Source organism: Leguminivora glycinivorella, chromosome 20 (genome assembly GCF_023078275.1).
Source record: "Leguminivora glycinivorella isolate SPB_JAAS2020 chromosome 20, LegGlyc_1.1, whole genome shotgun sequence".
NCBI lineage: Eukaryota > Metazoa > Arthropoda > Insecta > Lepidoptera > Tortricidae > Leguminivora > Leguminivora glycinivorella.
In genome coordinates this window covers 9,316,805-9,340,679 of record NC_062990.1, presented here as the reverse complement: position 1 = coordinate 9,340,679, position 23,875 = coordinate 9,316,805, and positions in this window count along the sequence as shown.

Sequence of the window (23,875 nt, the reverse complement as noted above, 5' to 3'; positions counted from 1 at the left end):
CCTCAACTCATCTTTCTGACTTTTTCCTTTATAAACGGGAACGACTGTTACATTTTTAAGTATGGTGGGTAAATACCTACTTTGATAATAAAAAATGTTAGTTAACTGAACTATGCCTAGGTAGTCCAACTTTGAGCATTAGCAACATAGTTGAGGTATCATATACATATATACCACAGGTGTTTTTCTTGTAACAATATTTGTCGCTATATGATTTTATACAACTCATCAAAGGTAAACCGAGACCGATAACTTAACGGAAACGGGACTTGAGGTGCACGAATGTGTAAGAGGTACTTCATTAGTCAGTTCCGGGCGAGCGATAGGTGCATTTGCAGTATTTGCAGCAGATAAAAAAAAAATATTGATATCTTAGCTAACCGGTTCCGCGATGTGTATTGTTCGTCCCGGCTATCTTTTAACGAGTCCAGATTGCATTGTCACTTGCTGGAGACGCGTGTCGTGACGGTGTTTACGATTTTCCAGAGAGTGTTTAGTTGATAACCACTACTTTGTAACGTTTTAGCGTAGTATTCGCGTTGTGCGATGTGCGTGTGATAGAGATTGTTTAAATTATTAATATTTTGATTGTGATATAATTAGTTTCAATATCTCATTACTATGCGGGTGTTTTTGAGCGATTTCAATTAACTGGACGAGAAGTTTTTTTTTATTATTAAGTCGTTTGTGACCCACGGATATTTCTTGTGTGTTTGTACAAGACTGTATGGAAAACAGATACTGGCAACGTTATTTGAAATATAATGGATGTTAAATGTGTGATCTGAGCATTTTGTTCGATTTTTGGCCAATCAACTGAATAAAGATGTTTTTTTTTTATATATACTCTATGACAGTAGTTACGCTATACATGTTAAGTTTATTGGATTAAATTTCTTGTTGTGTTTCGGATTAAATTATTATTCCATACGACTATCGGTTTTGTTATATCTTATGATCTATTTTTGTTTGTTAATGTAAAATTGAATGACAATGTTGGTATGCCTATAGGTGCAAAATTTAATAAGGAGGTACAAATTCATTGTTTTTTTTTATCGCTGATCTCTAAGCATATTATCTAATTGATAGTTGATACTCGTAGTTCCAGTCGTGACACTGAGAAATGCTCAAGGCGAAGGGACTCGCTTAACAACGAGGATGGCCGATGTACTTATTGCACTCTTCCTGTTACTGTTGTATAGTCGTATTATTATTGTCTGAAAAATGGAGCCTTTGATTTTTTTTATTGTTATTATTGATGTTATTGATAAGTTTGCTATTGTCAAAACTCGTAAATTTTATTGTAGTTGTGTTATCATTAACAAGCATGTCAACACCTGGAGGATTAGGTATGTTACCATTACCGTTGTATCAGACGAATGATTATTGTCTGAAACATGCAGCTTTTGATTTATTTGTTGTTAATTTATGTTTTTGAATAGTTTTCTATTGTTGAAACTCGTAACTTTTATTGAAGTTATGTTATCATTACAAGCAATGTTCAATGATATGTTATCATTACCACTGTTGAACTAGTAGGCATAGGAAGTAGGTTTGTGTTATGTCAACAACCTAGGGATCGGTTGCACCAATCCGTCTGTTAACGAATTAAACGTTTGTAATATTTTTGTATGGTAATGTCCATAGACTTCTGCTGCGAGACGTTGATGTGCCTGCTAGCTGTTGTCTGCGGGTGATGCAACTGGTCCTAAGCGAAGGGCCTCGCTTACACAGGAAGGCCGAGTTGTTAGCTTTCGACATTGAGTTCATAATTTTCATTGATTTTATATGTATACTGACCTTTATCAAATTATCGGTAGATATAAACGTGCCTGAATAAGATTGGCCTTTTAAAAAAATAAAACATTAGGCGGGAACCGCATAAATCTTGACAGATGTCACCGTGAAAAAAAGATATAATCGGCATTATGGAAAAACTAGAAAAAGCAACCGTATAACCAAGCTGTGATAATTTTAGGAATTTGTGTATTGTATTGTTAATATCGACTGTGATTGTAACCCAAACTGTTCAGTATGAGATTGGCATTGTAATAAAACAAAGATCAAGGAGAAGTTCTTTCATTTAAGACCGGGACATAGCCTTCACAACGTTATCAGGTATCTCTAATTTGCTCAAATCTATTGGCTCGAGAGGTAAATCAGGTGTGATGGTATTGACCACATGGCATTTGACTCGCACCTCAACATCTAAATAGCCCTAAATACCCCTAATCTAAATACCAATGACCAAGATTCATAATTTGTGGCCGACGTTGCCACTAATTATAATGATATGTTTTCAAACAAAAAAAAAACACACACACAAGACGGGAAAAAAACATCAACCACGCATCACCACCATCACCAACATCATCAGTCGCGAATTTGATCATACGTATAATTTTGTATTTTGGGTTTCTTATATGCTATAAAGAATGTATTTATTTAAAAGGTTAACGAATTCTGAAAAGTATTTTGACAGTGACATAAGTGACATTGACAGCTATGACAGCTAAGTGACATTGACGTATCTGTCGTAGTTTTTTTGGACTTGAATTAGCGTTTGGAGTATAGACAACAATGTTTATATGTCAATTAGACTTCTGAAAATTTTCGATTGAATATACGTTGTACATTGCTTTTTTGAGATTCTTTTCGTTAATATAGATATACATATTTTAATTACTTCCATATAGTCAGTAGTCACCATTAAGCTTCCAAAAGTATAATATATAAAGCGAATCCCAACTTTAAAAATAACCAGTAGGTTCCAGGCCCCGTAGCCGAATAGCATTTCTCCGACGCCAAACGAAAACGAAACGCCGCGCCAGTTTGTCGTGCTCTGTCGCGCCAATATTCAAGAGCGATAGAGATAGATCTACTAGCGTTTCGTTTCGTGAGCGTTTTGTGAGCGTTTGTGCCATTAGGCTACGCACCCTCGTGTTTGTAAACAAGTGTTTGCGGCGAATCGTAGGAGTCTACGGGCCACGGACCATCTCCAATATTAGACTATGGGAACTGTCTAGAATAAGAATCTAGTATCTTAATATTAATATTACAAACTTATAATAAAGTACAAGTAAAAAACTAAAAGTTAAGGAACATTATTGTTGGGTAAAAAAACTAAAATTAAATGACTGGTCAAAATCCTTTAGACAAAGAAATTCTGCTGCGGAAATGGCACTGGATAGGTCATGTTTTACGAAGGCCAAACAACCACCTATCCAAGCAAAGGTTGACCTGGAAAATTCCAGGAAAAAGAGGGCAAGGGCGCCCACGTACCACCTGGAGAAGCACAGTGGAAAAAGAGGCGGCATCATTTGGCCTCAGCTGGGCGGAGCTGGAGGAGGCCGCGCTGGACTGCGAAGAATGGAAATCCCTTCTGAGAGCCCTATGTCCCTGATGAGGGATAACAGGATATCAACATCATAATTATGTGCTTATTTGTTTACAATTATATTTTTATATTTCGGCAATCGGCTGTCCAAAATCAAAACCTAGCAAGGGACATTTTTTGTCAAAATACGTTTTTTTAATCAATCAGCCTCAAATTTTGAGCTGCGTCTAATGCAAAAACACCTGTATTTCTATCTCAATTAGAATCAAAGTTACGGAACCCTCTAAACCTAGCAAGTGCATATCTTACATGCAAATATCAAAATCAAAATCCTAGTAAGTAACATTTTCAAGTCCAAAAACCTAGTAAGTGCATGCTATACTAGGTTTCTGAGTTTGTAAACGGAACATACTAGGTTTTTGAATATGGAATTGTCCCATACTAGGTTTTAAATTTTAAAAATTGCCGAAGGGTTGAACAAGGAATTCAAATATAACAATAAATAAAACATAGCAAGTCAGTAATGAGTGAAGTTTGAATTCAAACGGTCGCCGTTCCCGCGCCCCCGCCCGCGCGCCCGCGTTTGTTCCGTTCGGGATCCGAATTTAGGGAACGAGTTTCAACCTGAAGTTTCTAGTTTGTCGTACTTTGCGCTGCTGCGCGGACGCATGATGAATAAAAGTGATCGATGGAGACGAATTTTAGCAGCTGCTTTTAGATAGTCATTCTCATTATGTTCGTTGTTTTAGCCCGTGATATTATACTTATTTAATATTGTGTGTGGCGATCGCAAAAGTTTTTGTGGTGCTGAATTGTGGTTTTTTATTTGTGATGTTTTAATGGGGCTTGGATGGAGGTATTAACATTCGGAATGCTTTTTAACATTATTTTTGCGATCTATTTTACGTAGGTACCTACTTAACCTACTTATATATATTTGACGATGGGAGCAACTTAAAATAGTTCTAACAATTATGCCTTTCCAATCTACCTAAAGGAATAACTACCAGTAGTACCTAGTGCTTGTAACAGGTTGTTGATGTGCAGTATATGGCGTGTGTTACATATGAAACTATCGTGTTAAAAAAAGGACACTCTAGTTGAAAGTTGAAAGAAACAAGGCGTGATTTTTGGAGTCGATTGCCAATTAATGACCTTTCGGATGATCTTTAAACTGGAGGCGAATAGGCTACTAGACTCATATCTAATTTGGCACAATAAATATTTGTCTTCTGTAATATTTTGGGTACCTATTAAATGTGTACGATGTCTACGTATTTTTAATTCAAAAATGTGAATAAATTTTTTTTGGCCACCGAAAACTCTGTCGGCCGTGTAGTGACCTCATAGAATTCATGTCAAATCAATCGCTGACATTACATAATACCTTTATGCCTCGTACTTAAATTGTCAGAAAGTGTTGTTTTCGCACTGAATGACTTCATTCACAGAAAATTTATAGATGACATGGCTGATGTTGTTTTTGCCTGAAATATTACGTAAACGTATTCTTTAAAAATATTTTTTTGCGGTTTATAAGCCATAATAAAATATAGTGATATTTTTTTTCCGTTAATTGGATAGTAAGTAATGCTATAAGACAAACTATAAAAAGGGTCAAGTAGCCTATTGTTTACCCGATGACTGATTTTTGTTTTATGCATAAAATTTAATTAATTGTCTAATAATGTTGCCTTTTGTTATTATGATCCCATCAAACAAATATTATAATGTGATCAGACACGAAACGACATTTTGATATTTGCTAGTCCCTTTTCGGTGAAGGAAAAAACGTCAGGAAACCGGACTAAGTCCAATAAGGCCTACTTACCCTTCGGGTTGGAAGGTAAGATGGCAGCCGCATTTGTAAAAACTAGTTCCTACGCCAAATCTTGCGATTAGTTGTCAAAGTGGACCCCAGGCTCTCATGAGCCGTGGCAAATGCCGTGGCAAAATGCTGGGATAATGCGAAAATTAACCATTTAAAATACTTAGTAAGACCACTTGCTAGCTTTTTGTTTTGTAATTGACGAAACAATACTATTATTTTTTTGTAATTAATTGTTAGTAAGGCACATAAAAGTTCTAAATAGACACATACATTTAGTTTCAACAGTTTGTCTTATAAAGCAAGTTATACTTCTTTATATAAAACCAAGTCTTGTGAGAAAAAGGTCTTTGGTACTAATTTTTTTTAACAAAATCTTTGTTTGCCTCTCCTGTAAAATTTCGGTAAATGCACTTGCTAGGCTTTGATTTTGGACAGCCGCAATGTGGCATCGCTTCACGGTTAGTAGTAGTAGCCATTTTTGAATAAGCATAACATTCTCAAAATGTTGCACCGTCGCAAACTGCATCTAGCCAGTCTCCTTTTTGGCATAGTTAAACATAAATCCCCTGTATATCTCTTCGAAAAGCTGTCATGGATGGCCACTCGCAGGTCTCTTGGAGTACGCACTTGTAGCGTACAGCTGATAACTCCTCGGCATGCAACAGCTGCTTTTCGTGGCTGCTTCAAGTACAATGCGACCAAGTGCTGGAACATAATCCCTCCTCCCCTCAGGAACCTACAAAGTGTAACAAGTTTTAAAACGAAACTAAAAGAACTCATATTTAAACACCAGCAGTCACAGGAAGCATTACTGCATGACACCAGTTATATCTGATATTATATTATTTGTATATATTACTGCATACCTACTTAAATAGTGCATACCTGTTTTTCTGTCCTTTCCTCGCTATCAATTTTAATGTACCTAAATGTTCGTGCTGTTGTAGTTGTGATTAGTTTATTTCTGATGTGCCACATTGAGGTTATGTTTAGTATCCTGTAATTCTCTTCCAAGCCACGTGTTTTTGTTTTCTTTCTTTATTTCTCCCATAGTGTGCATTGTATAACTTTTAATCACGAAAACCTAACATAATCACTCCACTTATGCTTTCTCCTTTGTATAGGAAAAGATATTACTATTTAAGTCTCCATGTTACGTTGTGTTGTACCAACATTTATCTTTGTTATTATAGCCACTTTATTATAATATTTTACCACCAATGTTTATTTAGTTATAGTAGAACTTTTATGCCATATCAGCGTAATTAAATTACTTTGCTGTGCGGCATGGCTCCATTGATATTATGTGAGATGTCACCATTGTCAAAAATGACGCAATGATACCCTGCCATAGATATAAGACAAGATGGCGTTGATCGCTTCAATAAGGATGCGTTCGAATTGCGATGGGGCTGTGTCGTGCGGCTGCGTTCGTGGTCTCACAAATGGTCTCGTCGGAAGATCAGCGCTGACCTCCGGGTCAGCATTATGCTGAGACGGGACCTTTTCGCGATGAACTTATTAATCCCTTGTACGTTTGTAGTTTTAGTAATACTGTTTTTTTGCATATTGTGTAGTTTTAAGTTTATCACGAATAAATATTTTTGATTGATTGATTGATTGATTGATAGTAGTCCAAAAATACGCACTAAGCGTTTCGCTTCAACATTTATTTTGCGAACCGCCAAGGAGTGGAATGCCCTGCCTGAGTCTGTGTTTCCACATGAGTACAATCCAGGTCTCTTTAAAGCAAGAGTAAATAGGTATCTCATAAGTAAGCGTGCTCCACCGTAGACCGCATCATCACTTACCATCAGGTGTGATCGTGGTCAAACGTTTTTTTTTATCTATCTATCTTATCTAAACGTCTACCTATTCATACTAAAAAAAAAGAAAGAAAAATCGCAACCTGTTATTTACTTGCAGTTGTAGTGTGTGTTTGTTTTTCGAATGTTCGAGTTTGGGATAAAAAAATGTATTTTTTTTAAACATTTTTTTTAGGGTTCCGTACCTCAAAGAGGAAAAACGGACCCCGTATAGGATCACTCGCGTGTCTGTCTGTCCCTCTGTCACAGCCGATTTCTCCGAAACTACTGGACCGATTTACTTGAAATTTGGCACACGTATGTAAACCTGTGGCCCAAAGACGGATATGTAATTTAATTAAATGAAATTTAATCACAAGGGTCACTTTTGGGGAGTAAAATTGAAAATTAAAAATCAAAGTTAGTTTTTAAAACTATATTGTGTTACATATCAAATGAAAGAGCATTTTACCAGCATCTGAAATATATATTTTTTATATTTTTGTTTCGTTAATTTAGAAGTAATTTAAGAAAATAAGCAAAAAATGACCATTCCCCCCCCCCCCTTATCTCCGAAACTACTTAGCGTAAAATTTTCAAATAAATACACGAGATAGCCCTCTACCTGTAGATTACAGGAAAACCTATTAGAAATCTACAGTCAAGCGTAAGTCGAACTTAAGAGAAAAAAACTTAGATTACGAATTTCACTCACTGCCGATGCAAGTAGTTACTAAACGTCTTAACATTGTGTAGGCGCGTTGGACAGGTACAAAAGAAATTAATTTTTGTTTCGTTTTGTTTCAGAAGTTGTTAAAAAAAATTCATTTTCCAAAATGACTTAAGTTCCTACTAAAAAGAAGGCGCTTAAGACCGTTTAGAACTTCACTGACCGTAATATTGCCCACATAGGTCGAAAAAAAGGTGTATATATATACGAAAACAAAAAAATTGTGCCACCGACAACCAAAATCTGAAGTCCATTTTGCTCTATCTCTTATCGTTTCCGAAATATACGAAATTGAAAATACGAAATTAAGTGTACGTTGCCATTACATCTCGTCAGGCGCTCATGACCTGTTTGTATGGAAATGTCGAAATCCGACTCGCACTTGACCAATTTTCATAGAAACTTGTGTTTTATTATAGTTTTGAAGCAGGTTTCTTGTTTTTAACCACCAACGCAAAAACGACGGAGTGTTATAATAATAATAGGTTTGACGCTTGACATGTCTGTCTGTCTGTGGCATCCAGGTGGCATCATAGCTCCCGAACGAATCAATCGATTTTGATTTAGTTTTTAATGTTTAAGGTGAATTCGTCGAGAGTTTTTTTTGTACCACGTAGGTGGCAAACAGGCATACGGTCCGCCTGATGGAAAGCGGTCACTGTAACCTATGGACGCCTGCCACTCAAGGAGTGGCACATGTGCGTTGCCGACTCATTAGAAACTTGTACAAACCTGTAGTTAGAAGGGGCCTGGGTGCCGACGATTCAAAGGACAATATATTGTCTCGTTGAGCTCTGGCTGCCTTACTTACCGGCAGGAACGCAACATTGAGTAAGGTCTAGTGCTACTTGACTGCGGTCTTTTGTAAAGCGGAGGTACTCCCCCAGTTAGACTCTGCTCTACCTTAGAGTATATTTAATTTAGTATTAGAGTTATCAGTAAAGAAATTCAAATGCAGCGCCATCTATTATTAGTACATACTAGTTATGTATTCTGTAGAATTAGTTGGAGATTGCTAGCTTAACAGTCTCTTGACGTGAAATTTGTATTTCATACGCATTTTTTTTCTATTTCTAGTTCTTATGACACTTGGAGAACCTTTACACCTCCAAATTTTTATTTTTTATTATATTCCATTAATTATAATTGACTGTGGGGACCTTTTACATCTCCCAAGATCTTGTTTTCAATTAAGTCAATTTAAACTATGTAACATACAAGCACGGAATGTTGTGTCTTACATCTAGGTATACCGTATTCACTTATTATTGGAATATTTAATACAGCCCGGACAGCTTGAACATGTCATGCTCGCTAAAAAGTCTTTGCTTACGGTGACGTCGTTGATCGGGTCGCCACCTTCCCGAATGAAGGTTGAGGGAGGCGATGGCTGAGATGCGCGCCATATTCGTGAACGGGTGCTGTTTGTGAAGACCGGTCTGTTTCAGCTAATAGGGGCTATGCTATTCTATGTAACATTAATTTTGAATGAGATTACGTTGAGGCACTCTGTTCGGTCCTTGTTTGTTTATTTTTCTTTCTGACTCTTGGAGACCATATACATCTCCAAGGAAAAAAGTAGATTAAGTATATATATATATATATTTTTTTCCTTTGCTTAAGACAACAAGAGTCTTTTACAACTCTAAAGTTATTTTAGTTATTCGTTTTTTAGGGTTCCGTAGTCAACTAGGAACCCTTATAGTTTCGCCATGTCTGTCTGTCCGTTCGTCCGTCCGTCCGCGGATAATCTCAGTAACCGTTAGCACTAGAAAGCTGAAATTTGGTACCAATATGTATATCAATCACGCCGACAAAGTGCAAAAATAAAAAATAGAAAAAAATGTTTTATTAGGGTACCCCCCCTACATGTAAAGTGGGGGCTGATATTTTTTTTCATTCCAACCCCAACGTGTGATATTTTGTTGGATAGGTATTTAAAAATGAATAAGGGTTTACTAAGATCGTTTTTTGATAATATTATTATTTTCGGAAATAATCGCTCCTAAAGGAAAAAAAGTGCGTCCCCCCCCCCTCTAACTTTTGAACCATATGGTTAAAAAATATGAAAAAAATCACAAAAGTAGAACTTTATAAAGACTTTCTAGGAAAATTGTTTTGAACTTGATAGGTTCAGTAGTTTTTGAGAAAAATACGGAAAACTACGGAACCCTACACTGAGCGTGGCCCGACACGCTCTTGGCCGGTTTTTTTTCTTCATGTATAATTTTTTTAGATGTACTTTGACACTTAGAGACTCTATACATCTCTAACATCTCTTATTAATAATCATAATAGCTTTGTACTTTGTATAATTTCTTGTGTTAATATTTTTTTTTTATGAATACTTTTGCTTATTAAATTGTATCTTGTTTTTTTTAATGCATGTTAATTATAAGATGTAACGTTTTGAAAAGAAGTGGCCCGCCGAGTTTCTTGCCGGTCCCATAGTGGATACCCTCCTCCAACTGAGGGGGGACTGAAATCTTCTCGAGGCTGAGGCGTAGGGTTAGAGCCGGCGTAGTTTTATCAGGGGCGGCTCACTCCGCGGTCCTTTCGCCGCGCTACAAGTACATGCCAGCGGCCGCGAGTTCGCGGCCCATTCAGTGGCGACGACCTTCGCGAGGCGCAATAGAATTCAATGTCGTCTGCACGCGTGCGGTCCGTTTGTTAATGTAGGTAAGAATTTAGAATGGCGGCGTTTTGTGAACATCAAAGGAGTGAGCCTTCTGTACTTGTACTATTTTATATTCTGTGGTTTTATTTGACGTTCATAAGCGCATTGTAATATGCCTACTTGGAAAATAAATATTTCATTTCATTTCGTTTCATTTCATAGTTTCGACAACTTTTCATGTGATTTTCCATGCCTAAAGGTTCGCACAAGTTCAAGTCGCGTAAATTACTTAGTAAATTTTGCCGAGAGACGGCGCTAAATACAATAATGCTCATTAGAGTACCTATACTTCTAGCCAAAGACATATATAACTCCGTATAGACAGATAAAGTCTAAGAAAAAAACGTACTTACCTCAGTACCACACAGAAGAAGGGCTCAGCTAGATGACGCTATATTAGCGTCATAATAATATTTGATATTTTAAAACATATCAAGCTAAGAATATGGGCCAAATTGTCAAAACTGAGGTTCAAAAGTCTTAAGCCTACGTCGAGAGATGGCAGTCTATGCACTGTGATTACACATTTTACTTTGAGTCTATAATACGCGATCTTCTTTGCTTCTTAGCACACCTCGGACACTGGCGATCAAATATATTGAAAGAGGCGCATTCCTAGCCCACAGTCTTAGCTCGTGTAGGTGAACGTACTATGCTTGTATGAGTGAAATATGACAGGTCGAATGTTCGTGTTATTGACAGGCGGTAACTGTGAGGTAACCGAGAGGGGGTTGGCGGCACTTTCAGCGGGGAGCGGGGGTGGCCATACTGTACGATAGTACTCTTTATTATTAGATCAGTCAATGAATGCTCAAAAGGGGGTCTAGGTGGAATGGCCGAAAGCAGAAAGTTTCACTATGGGATGTTGTTAGGGGTAGTCAGGAGACATACATACTAAAAGTCCTCGGACTTTGGACGTGAGCTCGAAGAGGGGTGATGAAAAAGGTCCCATTTTTTGGTTTTTTGCTCATATTTCAAAAACTATGCGTCAGACGAAATTTTGGTTTACTACACTTCAAAAGCTTATAAACAGGCCTCGGATTATTTTTCGCATGGTAAGATGAAAGAAAACTATGGAGTCGATATTAAAACTAAACTTTAATTCATATTCATACTCATACTCACTAATTTTCTTAATCCCGTAATACTTTTGTCCCTTGTGCAGGTTGACAGATCGAAAATGTTAATCGAAAATTAATCTTACTGAATGTAATTAAAATTATTTATGTGGTGTGATTTGGGAAGCCTTTTGCTTGGTAAAGGGTTACATTTACCCGGTAACTATATCAAATTAGTTACTATTTTGTTTGGTTCAGACTACTTTGTTGCGGTAAACGTAATGCTAAGTACTAGCTGATTTATCAAAAATCATTTGCATGTCAATGTCATGTCAATCATTCACGACGCGATGTGTCACTTAATTATTTATTGCAATCGGTGCGTGCAATAATTACGTGAATGAGTATGAGTATGGATATAGATAACAATTTAATTTTAATATCGACTCCATAGTTTTCTTTCATCTTACCATGCGAAAAATAATCCGAGGCCTGCTTATAAAATTCTCTATAACTTTGATCTGGAAACTTTTTTCTATTCTTAACCATTATCTAGGTATGACCTCCTAAAAACTGTTAAGTTTTTAAAAATAGTTTCCCCCCACTTTTTAAACGCCTTCCAAATCTCAAAGGAAGGGGTTATCAAGTCGTCTGTTTTTTTTTTTATTTTTTATGTTTGTTCCTCGATATCTCCGTCGTTACTGGACCGATTTTGAAAAATTTTTTTTTGATTGAATGTATATGCATACAGATTGGTCCCATTTTTCTCAGAACCCAGTTCTGATGATGGGATCCTGGAGAAATCGAGGGAACTCCTCGAATCTGAAAGGCATACATATGGTGATTTTTGTGTTTTTAAAGGAACAGCATGCATTTAGGTACGGAACAGTGACATTTGGTGCAGTGGAACTGCTGATGATGGCCAGAACGGAACTCTTCAAATCTGAACGGCACACTTATAGTGACTTTGGTATTTTTATAAGAACAGCATGCACTTTCGTACGGAACAGTGACATTTGGTGCAGTGGAACTGCTGATGATGGCCAGAACGGAACTCTTCAAATCTGAACGGCACACTTATAGTGACTTTGGTATTTTTATAAGAACAGCATGCACTTTCGTCCAGAACAGTGACATTTGGTGCAGTGGAACTACTGATGAAGATCAGAACGGAACTCTTCAAATCTGAACGGCGCACTTATAGTGACTTTGGTATTTTTATAAGAACAGCATGCATTTACTAGAGAACAGTGACATTTGGTGCAGTGGAACTGGTGATGATGATTAAGAAGAACAGAACTCCTCAAGTCTGAACCTCATCCTTATAATGAATTTTATATTTTTTTATTTTATTTATTAACCGCCTTCCAAATCTCAAAGGAAGGGGTTATCAAGTCGTCTGTATGTTTTTTTTTATTTTTTTTTAATGTTTGTTCCTCGTTATCTCGGTCGTTACTAGACCGATTTAGAAATTTTTTTTTTGTTTGAATGTATATGCGTACAGATTGGTCCCATTTTTCTCAGAACCCAGTTCTGATGATGGGATCCTGGAGAAATCGAGGGAACTCCTCAAATCTGAAAGGCATACATATGGTGATTTTGTGTTTTTAAAGGAACAGCATGCATTTACGTACGGAACAGTGACATTTGGTGCAGTGGAACTCCTGATGATGGTCAGAATGGAACTCCTCAAATCTGAACGGCACACTTATAGTGACTTTGGTATTTTCATAAGAACAGAATGCACTTACGTCCAGAACAGTGATATTTGGTGCAGTGGAATTGCTGATGATGGTCAGAACGGAACTCCTCAAATCTGAACGGCACACTTATAGTGACTTTGGTATTTTTATAAGAACAGCATGCACTTACCTACGTCCAGAACAGTGACATTTGGTGCAGTGGAACTGCTGATGAAGAGTGAGCCGCCCCTGGTTAGAGTTCCGTTCTGATAATCATTCTCAATGTAAGTACTTCAGAATCATCCAGATTTCAAAATTGGTTCAGAAATGACGGAGATATCGAATAACAAACATTAAAAAATATACAGACGAATTGATAACATAATCCAACATTTGAAAGTATTTATCACCAGAACCCCAAAGGAAGGCGGTTTTTTTTTCTTAAAAATTATTCTTCATACATTGCTCCATATCTTGAAAAATATTTATCTTAGACAAATGTTTTCTTAAAAAATCTTGTAGATCATTCAAATACCTTTCATAATAATGTAGACATATGCTTCTGTGTCATGTACTGTTGAATAATTATACGACTTTAAAACGAAATTAAACAACAAATGTATGTGATATAAAGGTCTTCTCACACCCACATCTACCACTACTACAATATGTAGTGCACCGGCAAAATATTAACTTCAGTATTTCTTCCGAAGCAGCTGGTACCTACTTTGGTTTGCACAGGAATCAGTAAGTTGCTTTCGTTCCGTGCCCATCCCCATTCATCATCCTCCTTGCGTTATCCCAGCATTTGCTACGGCTCATGGGAGCCTGGGGTCCACTTTGACAACTAATCCCAAGATTTGGCGTAGGCACTAGTTTTACGAAAGCGACTGCCTTCTGACTTTCCAACCCGAAACTAGGACTTATTGGAATTAGTCCGGTTTCCTCACGATGTTTTCCTTCACCGAACAGTGACTGGCAAATATCAAATGACATTTCGCATATAAGTTCAGAAAAAAGTCATTGGTAAGAGCCGGGTTTGAACCCCCCCGCTACCTCCGGACCGAAAATCAACGACACCCCCAGGATAAAGGAAGACACTGATGATAACGGCGGGGAGGATATTGTCTAAGATACAGTTGTCACATCTGATCCAGATGACATGGAAGAAACAGTTTCAATTTGTTTAATTTATTTGGGACAACAAAGTTGATTCCTTAGCCATCCTAGTTCTAGGCATAGTTTGTCGCAAGTGTTAACATGACTCCTTGCATATCGACTAAAAAAGGATCAGACTTTTTCTCGCTCTTTTTGATTTGCGTTTTTGCGAAAGTTGCGAGATCATAGGGCACTCTAAAAATGTAAAAACGTGTAGTTAGTTGGAATAGTTGGTCCGTAAATATTACTAAACAAAATCATAAAACTTTATATTTTATTATCGAATCGGTAAGGATTGAAAAACCATAATAATAATAATTTAATCAGGTGATGAAACTAGCTTTAGTTATATTTTCCATCTCCTACTCCTTATAAAAAACACAAAACTATTTAGTATCGCTAGTGTTACAACAAAGCGATTCAGAATAATGCGGTAAGTGAGTAAAAGTGAGATGGGCATGCCGGAATATCATGTCGCGTAAAGGTAGAGCGTATGGACTGTGCGGCTAAGGAACAAGTGCTATACGCCGAAAGGCGGACTCTGTCTAATAATAATAAAATTACGTTCAGCAGTAAGCTAAGGGAGTATAACTGGAGTTCACTGAGTATCGAACAGTTCATATTGTGCTTCAACACGGCATTTAACTATGCGTTTAAAAAACAAAAAATTAAAATCAATTTAAATAAGGAGAACAAAACAAATTGGATAACTAAGGGCCTTAAAGTTTCAAGCAAGATGAAGAGATTTCTTTTGAGTGGACATATAAATAGCATCGATTCATCTATAATGGACTACAGGAAAAGATATATTCGCACCTATAAAAAAGTCATCAGCATAGCTAAAAGAAATTGCATTTCTCGTCACCTACAAAAAGCAGCCCATGTCTCCAAATCAATATGGACCGTGGTAAATAGACACAGGAATAAGTTATCTGCTACTTCTCGCCAAAAGTTGTTATTAAAGGTTGGAAATAGGGTCATAAGCGATCCTCATGTTGTCGTAGAAACTTTCTCACAAGCCTTTGAAAAAGGATTTAATGAAAACGTAAGGCACCCTGACAGCGACACAGCGCTAAATATATTACAGAAACACAACAAAAAAACGGACAACGATATTGTTTTCGGCGTCACAAATGCTAACGAAATAACTAAAATAGTGAAAAATATGAAAATGAAGAAGTCGGTGGGATATGACGATATTCCTATATCTGTAATTAAGGAAAATTTAGACACATTAGCCTTGCCTCTCGCATATTTTTACAATAACTGTATCACACAAGGGGTCTTCCCAGATCAATTTAAGACGGCTAGGATTATACCAATTCATAAGAAGGGGCCAAAAACGGACCCAAAAAATTATCGGCCGGTGTCAGTGCTGCCAACTCTGTCAAAAATTTTCGAGAAAATTATTCAAAATAGGCTCATGGCGCACTTACACGCAAATGGAATTTTGAGTGATACACAATATGCTTATCAAAAATCTAGAGGTACCTCCCAAGCTATTGATACTTTATTAAGTGTTATTGTGAATGGACTAAACCAAAAGCTTAAGGTGGGGGCTATATTTCTAGACTTAAGCTCCGCATTCGACATGGTTGATCACAGTATACTTATGCAAAAACTTGATTTTTATGGCATTAGAGGTAGATCATTAGATTTGATAAAATCCTACTTTGATAACAGAACTCAGTTCGTAGAAATCTCTGATGTGGATGGCAATTGTGAGAATGTTGTTAGGTCCAAACCCATTAAGATAACGAGAGGTGTACCCCAGGGTTCTATTTTGGGCCCAGTTTTATTCGTTGTGTATACAAACGACCTGATAAAATTTATCACGAATGAAATACCGGACATTAATTTAGTAGTTTTTGCAGACGACACGAATGCAATTGTTAACTCTAATTCGCTGGATGATCTAAATGACAAGGCAAATCGAGCGCTAGAACTATTTCATCACTGGTTCAGTTGCAACAAATTGAAGGTGAATTCAAGCAAGACGACTGCAATGCTCCTTAGGTCTACGGTCAAGCAAAAGGATATGCTGGATCTTAAATTTTGTGGAAATCACATTGAAAACGTTACTAGTGTTAAGTTCCTGGGCATCCACATTGACGATCTACTTACTTGGAAAAATGAGCTTGCAAACGTAGAGGCTTCCATCAGCTCTGCTTGCTATGTTCTGCGTAGTTTACGGGACGTAGTTGATCGTAATCATTTGAAGATGGTATATCACGCACTGGTTGAATCGAAGCTTCGCTATAGTATACAATTTTGGGGCAATAGCTATGACTATAATATGCATAAAGCCTTTGTAATACAAAAGCGAGCGATAAGAACCATAGTGCGGATTTCGCAACCTCAATCATGTAAGGAACACTTTATAAACATGAGAATACTGACCGCCCCGTGTTTGTACATCCTTTTGCTCCTTACTGACCTCTTTAAAAATCTAGGCAAATACGAGACTTCTGAAGAAAGAGAAATACGGCTAAATACCCGAAGGAAATATCTACGTTGTAAGTTGCAGCCAAACTTAAAAGTAGTGAGCCATTGCGCATACTACCAGGGGGTACAGCTCTACAACAAACTTCCTAGTGAGTGGAGGAACATTACTAGCCTAAATATTTTTAAAAATAGATTAAAAGCCCTGTTGTTGAGGGAGTGCTTTTACTCAATTGAAGAATTTATTAATTATTTCAACGAAAATTGACTGACATAAATAATTTTAGTAATACCTAATAATAATAATAATATTCTAATTGTGATTTTTTGGCATTTGGCTTTTACTATATGTTGTAAAATTTATGCATGTTAGATTAATATTTAGATGTAGTACATTCAGACACAATTGTTATTGTTCATGAATAAATAAATAATAAATAATAAGCATACAAAACTGTACTATTATATATTCTGTGATAAAACTAACAACATGTATTCCAAGTACAACACTCGAAATGCCGGAAAGTTAGTAGGTATCGACCGTAAATTGGCGAAATCCAACAAATTAACACATGTGATGGTCTGATGGACCCTGCCGTCTATAATAAATTGCCGCAATATGTGGTTGAAGCGCCTAGTGTATCGAACTTTAAGTATCGCTTAAAAAATTGGCTGGTCGAGCACCCGTTCTACACTTAAATATGACAATTTTTTTATTACCTAATTAGAAAAATATTTTTGTTCAATTTTTTATGTGAATATTGCCTAACTTTTTGTAATTTCAATCTGTCTATTTATTCTCTAAGTATTATTTTTGTATGAATGTTATTTTTTTAAATCAAATCTTGACGTGTAAAATGGCGTTACAAATAAATGAGTATGAAAGAAATTTGTACGGAACCCTCGGTGGGCGAGTCCGACTCGCACTTGGCCGGTTTTTAGGGTTCCGTAGTCAACTAGGAACCCTTATAGTTTCGCCATGTCTGTCTGTCCGTCCGTCCGTCCGTCCGTCCGTCCGTCCGTCCGTCCGTCCGTCCGTCCGTCCGTCCGTCCGTCCGTCCGTCCGTCCGTCCGTCCGTCCGTCCGTCCGTCCGTCCGCGGATAATCTCAGTAACCGTTGGCACTAGAAAGCTGAAATTTGGTACCAATATGTATATCAATCACGCCAACAAAGTACAAAAATAAAAAATGGAAAAAAATGTTTTATTATGGTACCCCCCCTACATGTAAAGTGGGGCCCGATATTTTTTTTCATTCCAACCTCAACATGTGATATATTGTTGGATAGGTATTTAAAAATGAATAAGGGTTTACTAAGTTTTTTTTTTTGATAATATTATTATTTTCGGAAATAATCGCTCCTAAAGGAAAAAAAAGTGCGTCCCCCCCCCTCTAACTTTTAAACCATATGTTTAAAAAATATGAAAAAAATCACAAAAGTAGAACTTTATAAATACTTTCTAGGAAAATTGTTTTGAACTTGATAGGTTCAGTAGTTTTTGAGAAAATAACGGAAAACTACGGAACCCTACACTGAGCGTGGCCCGACACGCTCTTGGCCGGTTTTTTATGTTTGTTTTTATATTTCGAAAGTACTACCGATACCAAATCGCCCTGCCGCGGGAAAACAACCACTAAAATTTTACGGTAGGTATATACCATAGATCAACCAAACTTATAAATCTACTTAGCGTGAACTCAGTAAAATCCACTGAGTGAATTGTCCGTCTTTAATCGCATCTTGCAGCTTTCGGGCGTCAAGTTTTGTAAGTTGAAGTCAATAAAAACATTAAAAATGCCTCGTTACGTGATATTTAATTGCAACAACACAAAAATTATGAACACTCAAGGGCCTGCGCTGCGACATATTTAAAATCACAAGCAAGTAGGTAGGTAACAACTTCAGTACAAAATCTGACACGCTCGGTCGCCATACAAATAGATGAACTTGTTTCTTCTATCTAAATCTAATTCTGTGACCGCAATGGCATAAAGTTAGTTACCATTTGGGCCATTTTTTTCAAAGTTGTCCACCCCACTTTTTTTGTAACATGGGTATTTTTTACGCGATTCTTACTCAGAATCGAGAGCTCTTTCGATCCTGATAGGAGAAAAAAAAAATGTCCCCAGATTTCAATACATTTTTTCGAACCTTCCATTTCGTTACCGCCATACAAAATGTATGAAAATGTGGTAACGGAATGGGAAAAAAAACCTTGGGACACTTTTTCTCTCCTATTAGGATTGAAAGAGCTCGCGATTCTGATTGGAAAACACATAAAAAATTTCAAATATAAAAAAAAGTGGGTGGAAAACTTTGAAAAAAAAAATGGCCCATTTAATTCCATACTATACTAGTAAATCTTTATGACAGTTATTAAAATTAGAGCATTTTGAGTTTAGGCCGTTTTGCTTTAAGAGCATTTTGCGTTTTACGGCATTTTGCGTTTAGGGCAATTACTTAGCATTCAGGACCTTTTACGTTAGGTATTTAAGATATTTTGCGTCCGTAAAATAGGTCATTATGCGTACCCAACATACATAACCCATCTAGCTTGTACGAATTAGTCACTCAACTTCCCGAGAGATGGCGCTGTAATTTTAACTTTTAAGTGGGGACACTTATTGTGACGGACGGGAAACTACGGAACCCTTTCTTTGCTGAGCGTGGCCAGACACGCTCTTGGCCGGTTTTGTTTGTTATCTTGGCACAGATGCCAAAAAAATTACGAATTTACTTACCAAACCAATAACAATTGCAACAATAAATCTTCTTGTTTTCTGCATCAGGCCCTGAAAAAAAAAACGCTTTAAATAGGTACATATTCAGTTCATAGACATAGACAGTATTTCAGATCAGACTAGGTCAAAATCGTCATCTGATGGTGGATGATCCATCGTGGATCAGCAATGAATGGTTTAGCTACGTTGTCACGAGTTACTTATGTATTAACGAAACTTATTTGCCAGATTTTCACATCCCGAACAATCTATCCCAAAAATTTAAAAAGGCAATTCATCATTTCCCAACTTATCATGTGACATATACATATTTGCCAAAATAATGATATCCAAATAAATATTTACACATTTCCTTACTTTGGCAATGTTCATCAGTCTGCTCCGGCGCTGTGGGTAAAGCAGCACCTTCGCCTTTGCGTATCAAGGCGCAGGAACTAATAGGAGCCTTCGCAGCTTCGGCTTGCTTACTTTTTTACCAAAAGTTCCTTACTTTTTTAGCAACAGTTTTGTGTGGGGGTCGCAGTTCTAACCTAACCTAACCCACTTTCTTAGCAACAGTTTTGTGTGGGGGGTCGTAGTTCTAACCTAACCTAAACCTACTTTCTTAGCAACAGCTTTGTGTGGGGGTCGCAGTTTTTACCTCACCTAAACCTATTTTATTAGCAACAGTTTTGTGTCCCCGGGTCACAGTTCTAACAAGGAAGTCTCAATTTCAGACACAAGATTGTTCCGGCTCTCATGCACAATACAAAAACAATTCTTGTGTCGGGCAACAAAACTAAAACGGCATGGCAAGTTATAAATAAATTAAAGCTTAACCACCCTAAGGTACCCCCCTTATATATTATTCATAAGGTAAAATATGAAAACTCTGTTATATGTGATCCAAAAGACATAGCAACTGTATTCAATAGTTAAACTGACTGATGTTAGTATAAACTGAAAAGGCAACTATAACTAGTGGTAGTGAGCTGTAAGACCAACCACTACCTACCGGCATCTACGAGTATGTTTATGTTACCAAGTGAAGTAGGTACTCCAATGGATATATACAAAATTATAAGAGAATTAAAGAATAAGAAAAGTGTAGAGAACGATGATGTATCAGTGATAGTAAATAAACACGTTGTTGCAGATTGTATTTCGCCACATTTAAATTATCTTATTAATATCTGTAGATATAAGTGAAGGTGTTTTCCCTGATGTTCCAGGACAAGCTTTATAAAGCCAATGTTTAAGAAAGATGGTAAAAAAATACGTAAGATCATACAGGCCTGTAGCCTTCTTGTCAATATTTGCAAAAATAATTGAAATATAAATATCCATAAGAACAGGCTACTAGACTCGTATCGAATTTAGCACATCAAGTTATTGTTTTCTGCAGTATTTGACTTAAGAAATCAATATTTATAGCTTGCGGGGATTAAAATTAAAGATGTGTGTATGTTTTTTTTAAATTACGGACTCCGAAAACGGTGTTGGCCAATGGAGTGACGTCACATAATTCAAATCAACTATGGAAATTAGAGGTATTAATCTAATCTCCATAGAAGCAACCTCTATTGTATGTCCCATGATACGGGTAAGGACCCGTATCATGGGACACACGCGGGATAAAAACCGGACGCCTGCCTAATAAAACGGTATCCAATTTAATTTCTGTATAATATTATTATTAGATAACAATAGTAGGTTTATTATTATTTTATTCATCTTACATAGTGTATATAATAAAATTCTTACTTGTGTATAATAATATTGTTACCCAAGGCACAAAACAATAGTGCCTACATTACTGTAGAAGCCGGCAAGTAAGGGGCTGCTGGCTGTCAAGGATATTTTTTTGCTCACCAAGTTTTGAATTCATATAAAGTAATGAGCTTAATTAGTAGGGGTATTGCTAATAGATAACATATGAGAGCTGTGAATATGGAATTTTTATTTATTATGGGACCAATGCTGAAATATACAATAGTACATTACGATACATTAAATAATTTGAAAAAGTTCCGGAAAAAGTGTTAGCCAACGTGGGGAAGGGCAGCACCATCGTCGAAACCAAGCCATCTGGCAGCGGGCTTGAAGCGGTGGCGACGAGTGCCTCGAATGCACATGCTATGGAATAATTATATTATAAAACTTTAACTTACTGCCAGCTGCCAGCGTCTTCGGTACTATGCCACAGGGGCCGTTTTTAGATTTACATTAGTTTAATTTTAGATTTATTTAGTTTAATTTTATTTTATTTTAAGTTTAATTTTAGATTTTTAATAGTTTAGTTTTATTTTAAGATTATTTTATGTCCCTGATGTTTTATTATACTTTGAGAAATAAATTTATTTAATGTCACTTACTCCTTTATATGGGACGAGTTCCTTGTTACTTGAAATTGTTGCTTCCGCCTTGAAGAAAAAAAGTATTAAGTAGGTAGTAAATTTTTAACCGCGGCCTACATTACTGTAGAAACCGGGAAGTAAGGGGCTGCTGGCTGATTTAAGGATAAAATTGTATGCTAACCAGGAATTCTGCGTATCAATTTCGAATTTACAAAGTTCTTCAACATATTAAAGAGCTTAATTCTTATATTAGTTGAGATATTATATGAGAGCGGTGAATATGAAGTACAGATATCATAAAACTTTAACTTACACCTCTATATATCGCAAGTTCCTTGTTAGTTGAATTTTCTGCATCCGCCTAAATAAAAGTAAAAAGAAAACAGTAAATTTTAACTTCTGATTAACAGAAACGTCTGCAATCGATGCCATTAGGCTTAGAATAAATTTAAAAGTGGAAAATGTCTGCCTTGGGTGAGACTTGAACTCACGGCCTCTGGATCGATACTCCAGCGCTCTGCCAACTGAGCCACCAAGACTTCAACCAAGCCAGCGAAATTTTCCACTACTAAGGTCAATGGGACCCGTAGCGACATCTACCGTAAGAGTGTTAAACTTCTTAAACGGCAACCGGAGTTCCAAGTCATATTGGAAATTCACCATTTTTCACTTTTAAATTTATTCTAAGCCTAATGGCATCGATTGCAGACGTTTCTGTTAATCAGAAGTTAAAATTTAGCATGGTTAGCGCATCGTAACTGGTGAATTTCCAATATGACTTGGAACTCCGGTTGCCGTTTAAGAAGTTTAACACTCTTACGGTAGATGTCGCTACGGGTCCCATTGACCTTAGTAGTGGAAAATTTCGCTGGCTTGGTTGAAGTCTTGGTGGCTCAGTTGGCAGAGCGCTGGAGTATCGATCCAGAGGCCGTGAGTTCAAGTCTCACCCAAGGCAGACATTTTCCACTTTTAAATTTATTCTAAGCCTAATGGCATCGATTGCAGACGTTTCTGTTAATCAGAAGTTAAAATTTAGCATGGTTAGCGCATCGTAACTGGTGAATTTCCAATATGACTTGGAACTCCGGTTGCCGTTTAAGAAGTTTAACACTCTTACGGTAGATGTCGCTACGGGTCCCATTGACCTTAGTAGTGGAAAATTTCGCTGGCTTGGTTGAAGTCTTGGTGGCTCAGTTGGCAGAGCGCTGGAGTATCGATCCAGAGGCCGTGAGTTCAAGTCTCACCCAAGGCAGACATTTTCCACTTTTAAATTTATTCTAAGCCTAATGGCATCGATTGCAGACGTTTCTGTTAATCAGAAGTTAAAATTTAGCATGGTTAGCGCATCGTAACTGGTGAATTTCCAATATGACTTGGAACTCCGGTTGCCGTTTAAGAAGTTTAACACTCTTACGGTAGATGTCGCTACGGGTCCCATTGACCTTAGTAGTGGAAAATTTCGCTGGCTTGGTTGAAGTCTTGGTGGCTCAGTTGGCAGAGCGCTGGAGTATCGATCCAGAGGCCGTGAGTTCAAGTCTCACCCAAGGCAGACATTTTCCACTTTTAAATTTATTCTAAGCCTAATGGCATCGATTGCAGACGTTTCTGTTAATCAGAAGTTAAAATTTAGCATGGTTAGCGCATCGTAACTGGTGAATTTCCAATATGACTTGGAACTCCGGTTGCCGTTTAAGAAGTTTAACACTCTTACGGTAGATGTCGCTACGGGTCCCATTGACCTTAGTAGTGGAAAATTTCGCTGGCTTGGTTGAAGTCTTGGTGGCTCAGTTGGCAGAGCGCTGGAGTATCGATCCAGAGGCCGTGAGTTCAAGTCTCACCCAAGGCAGACATTTTCCACTTTTAAATTTATTCTAAGCCTAAGAAAACAGTAAATTTTCAACCAAGACATGAAACAACAGTAGATTGCTGCAAATGCTGGCTGAGTTAACGGTGACCGAAAGCAGGTCAGGGTTCTCACTGTTGAATGTAATAGCCCATTCGCCCGCCTGAACATGTGTTCTGAGGCTTTCTTATTTACTGGCAGTGGTGCGTATACATACATATATTTTCCGTTCAA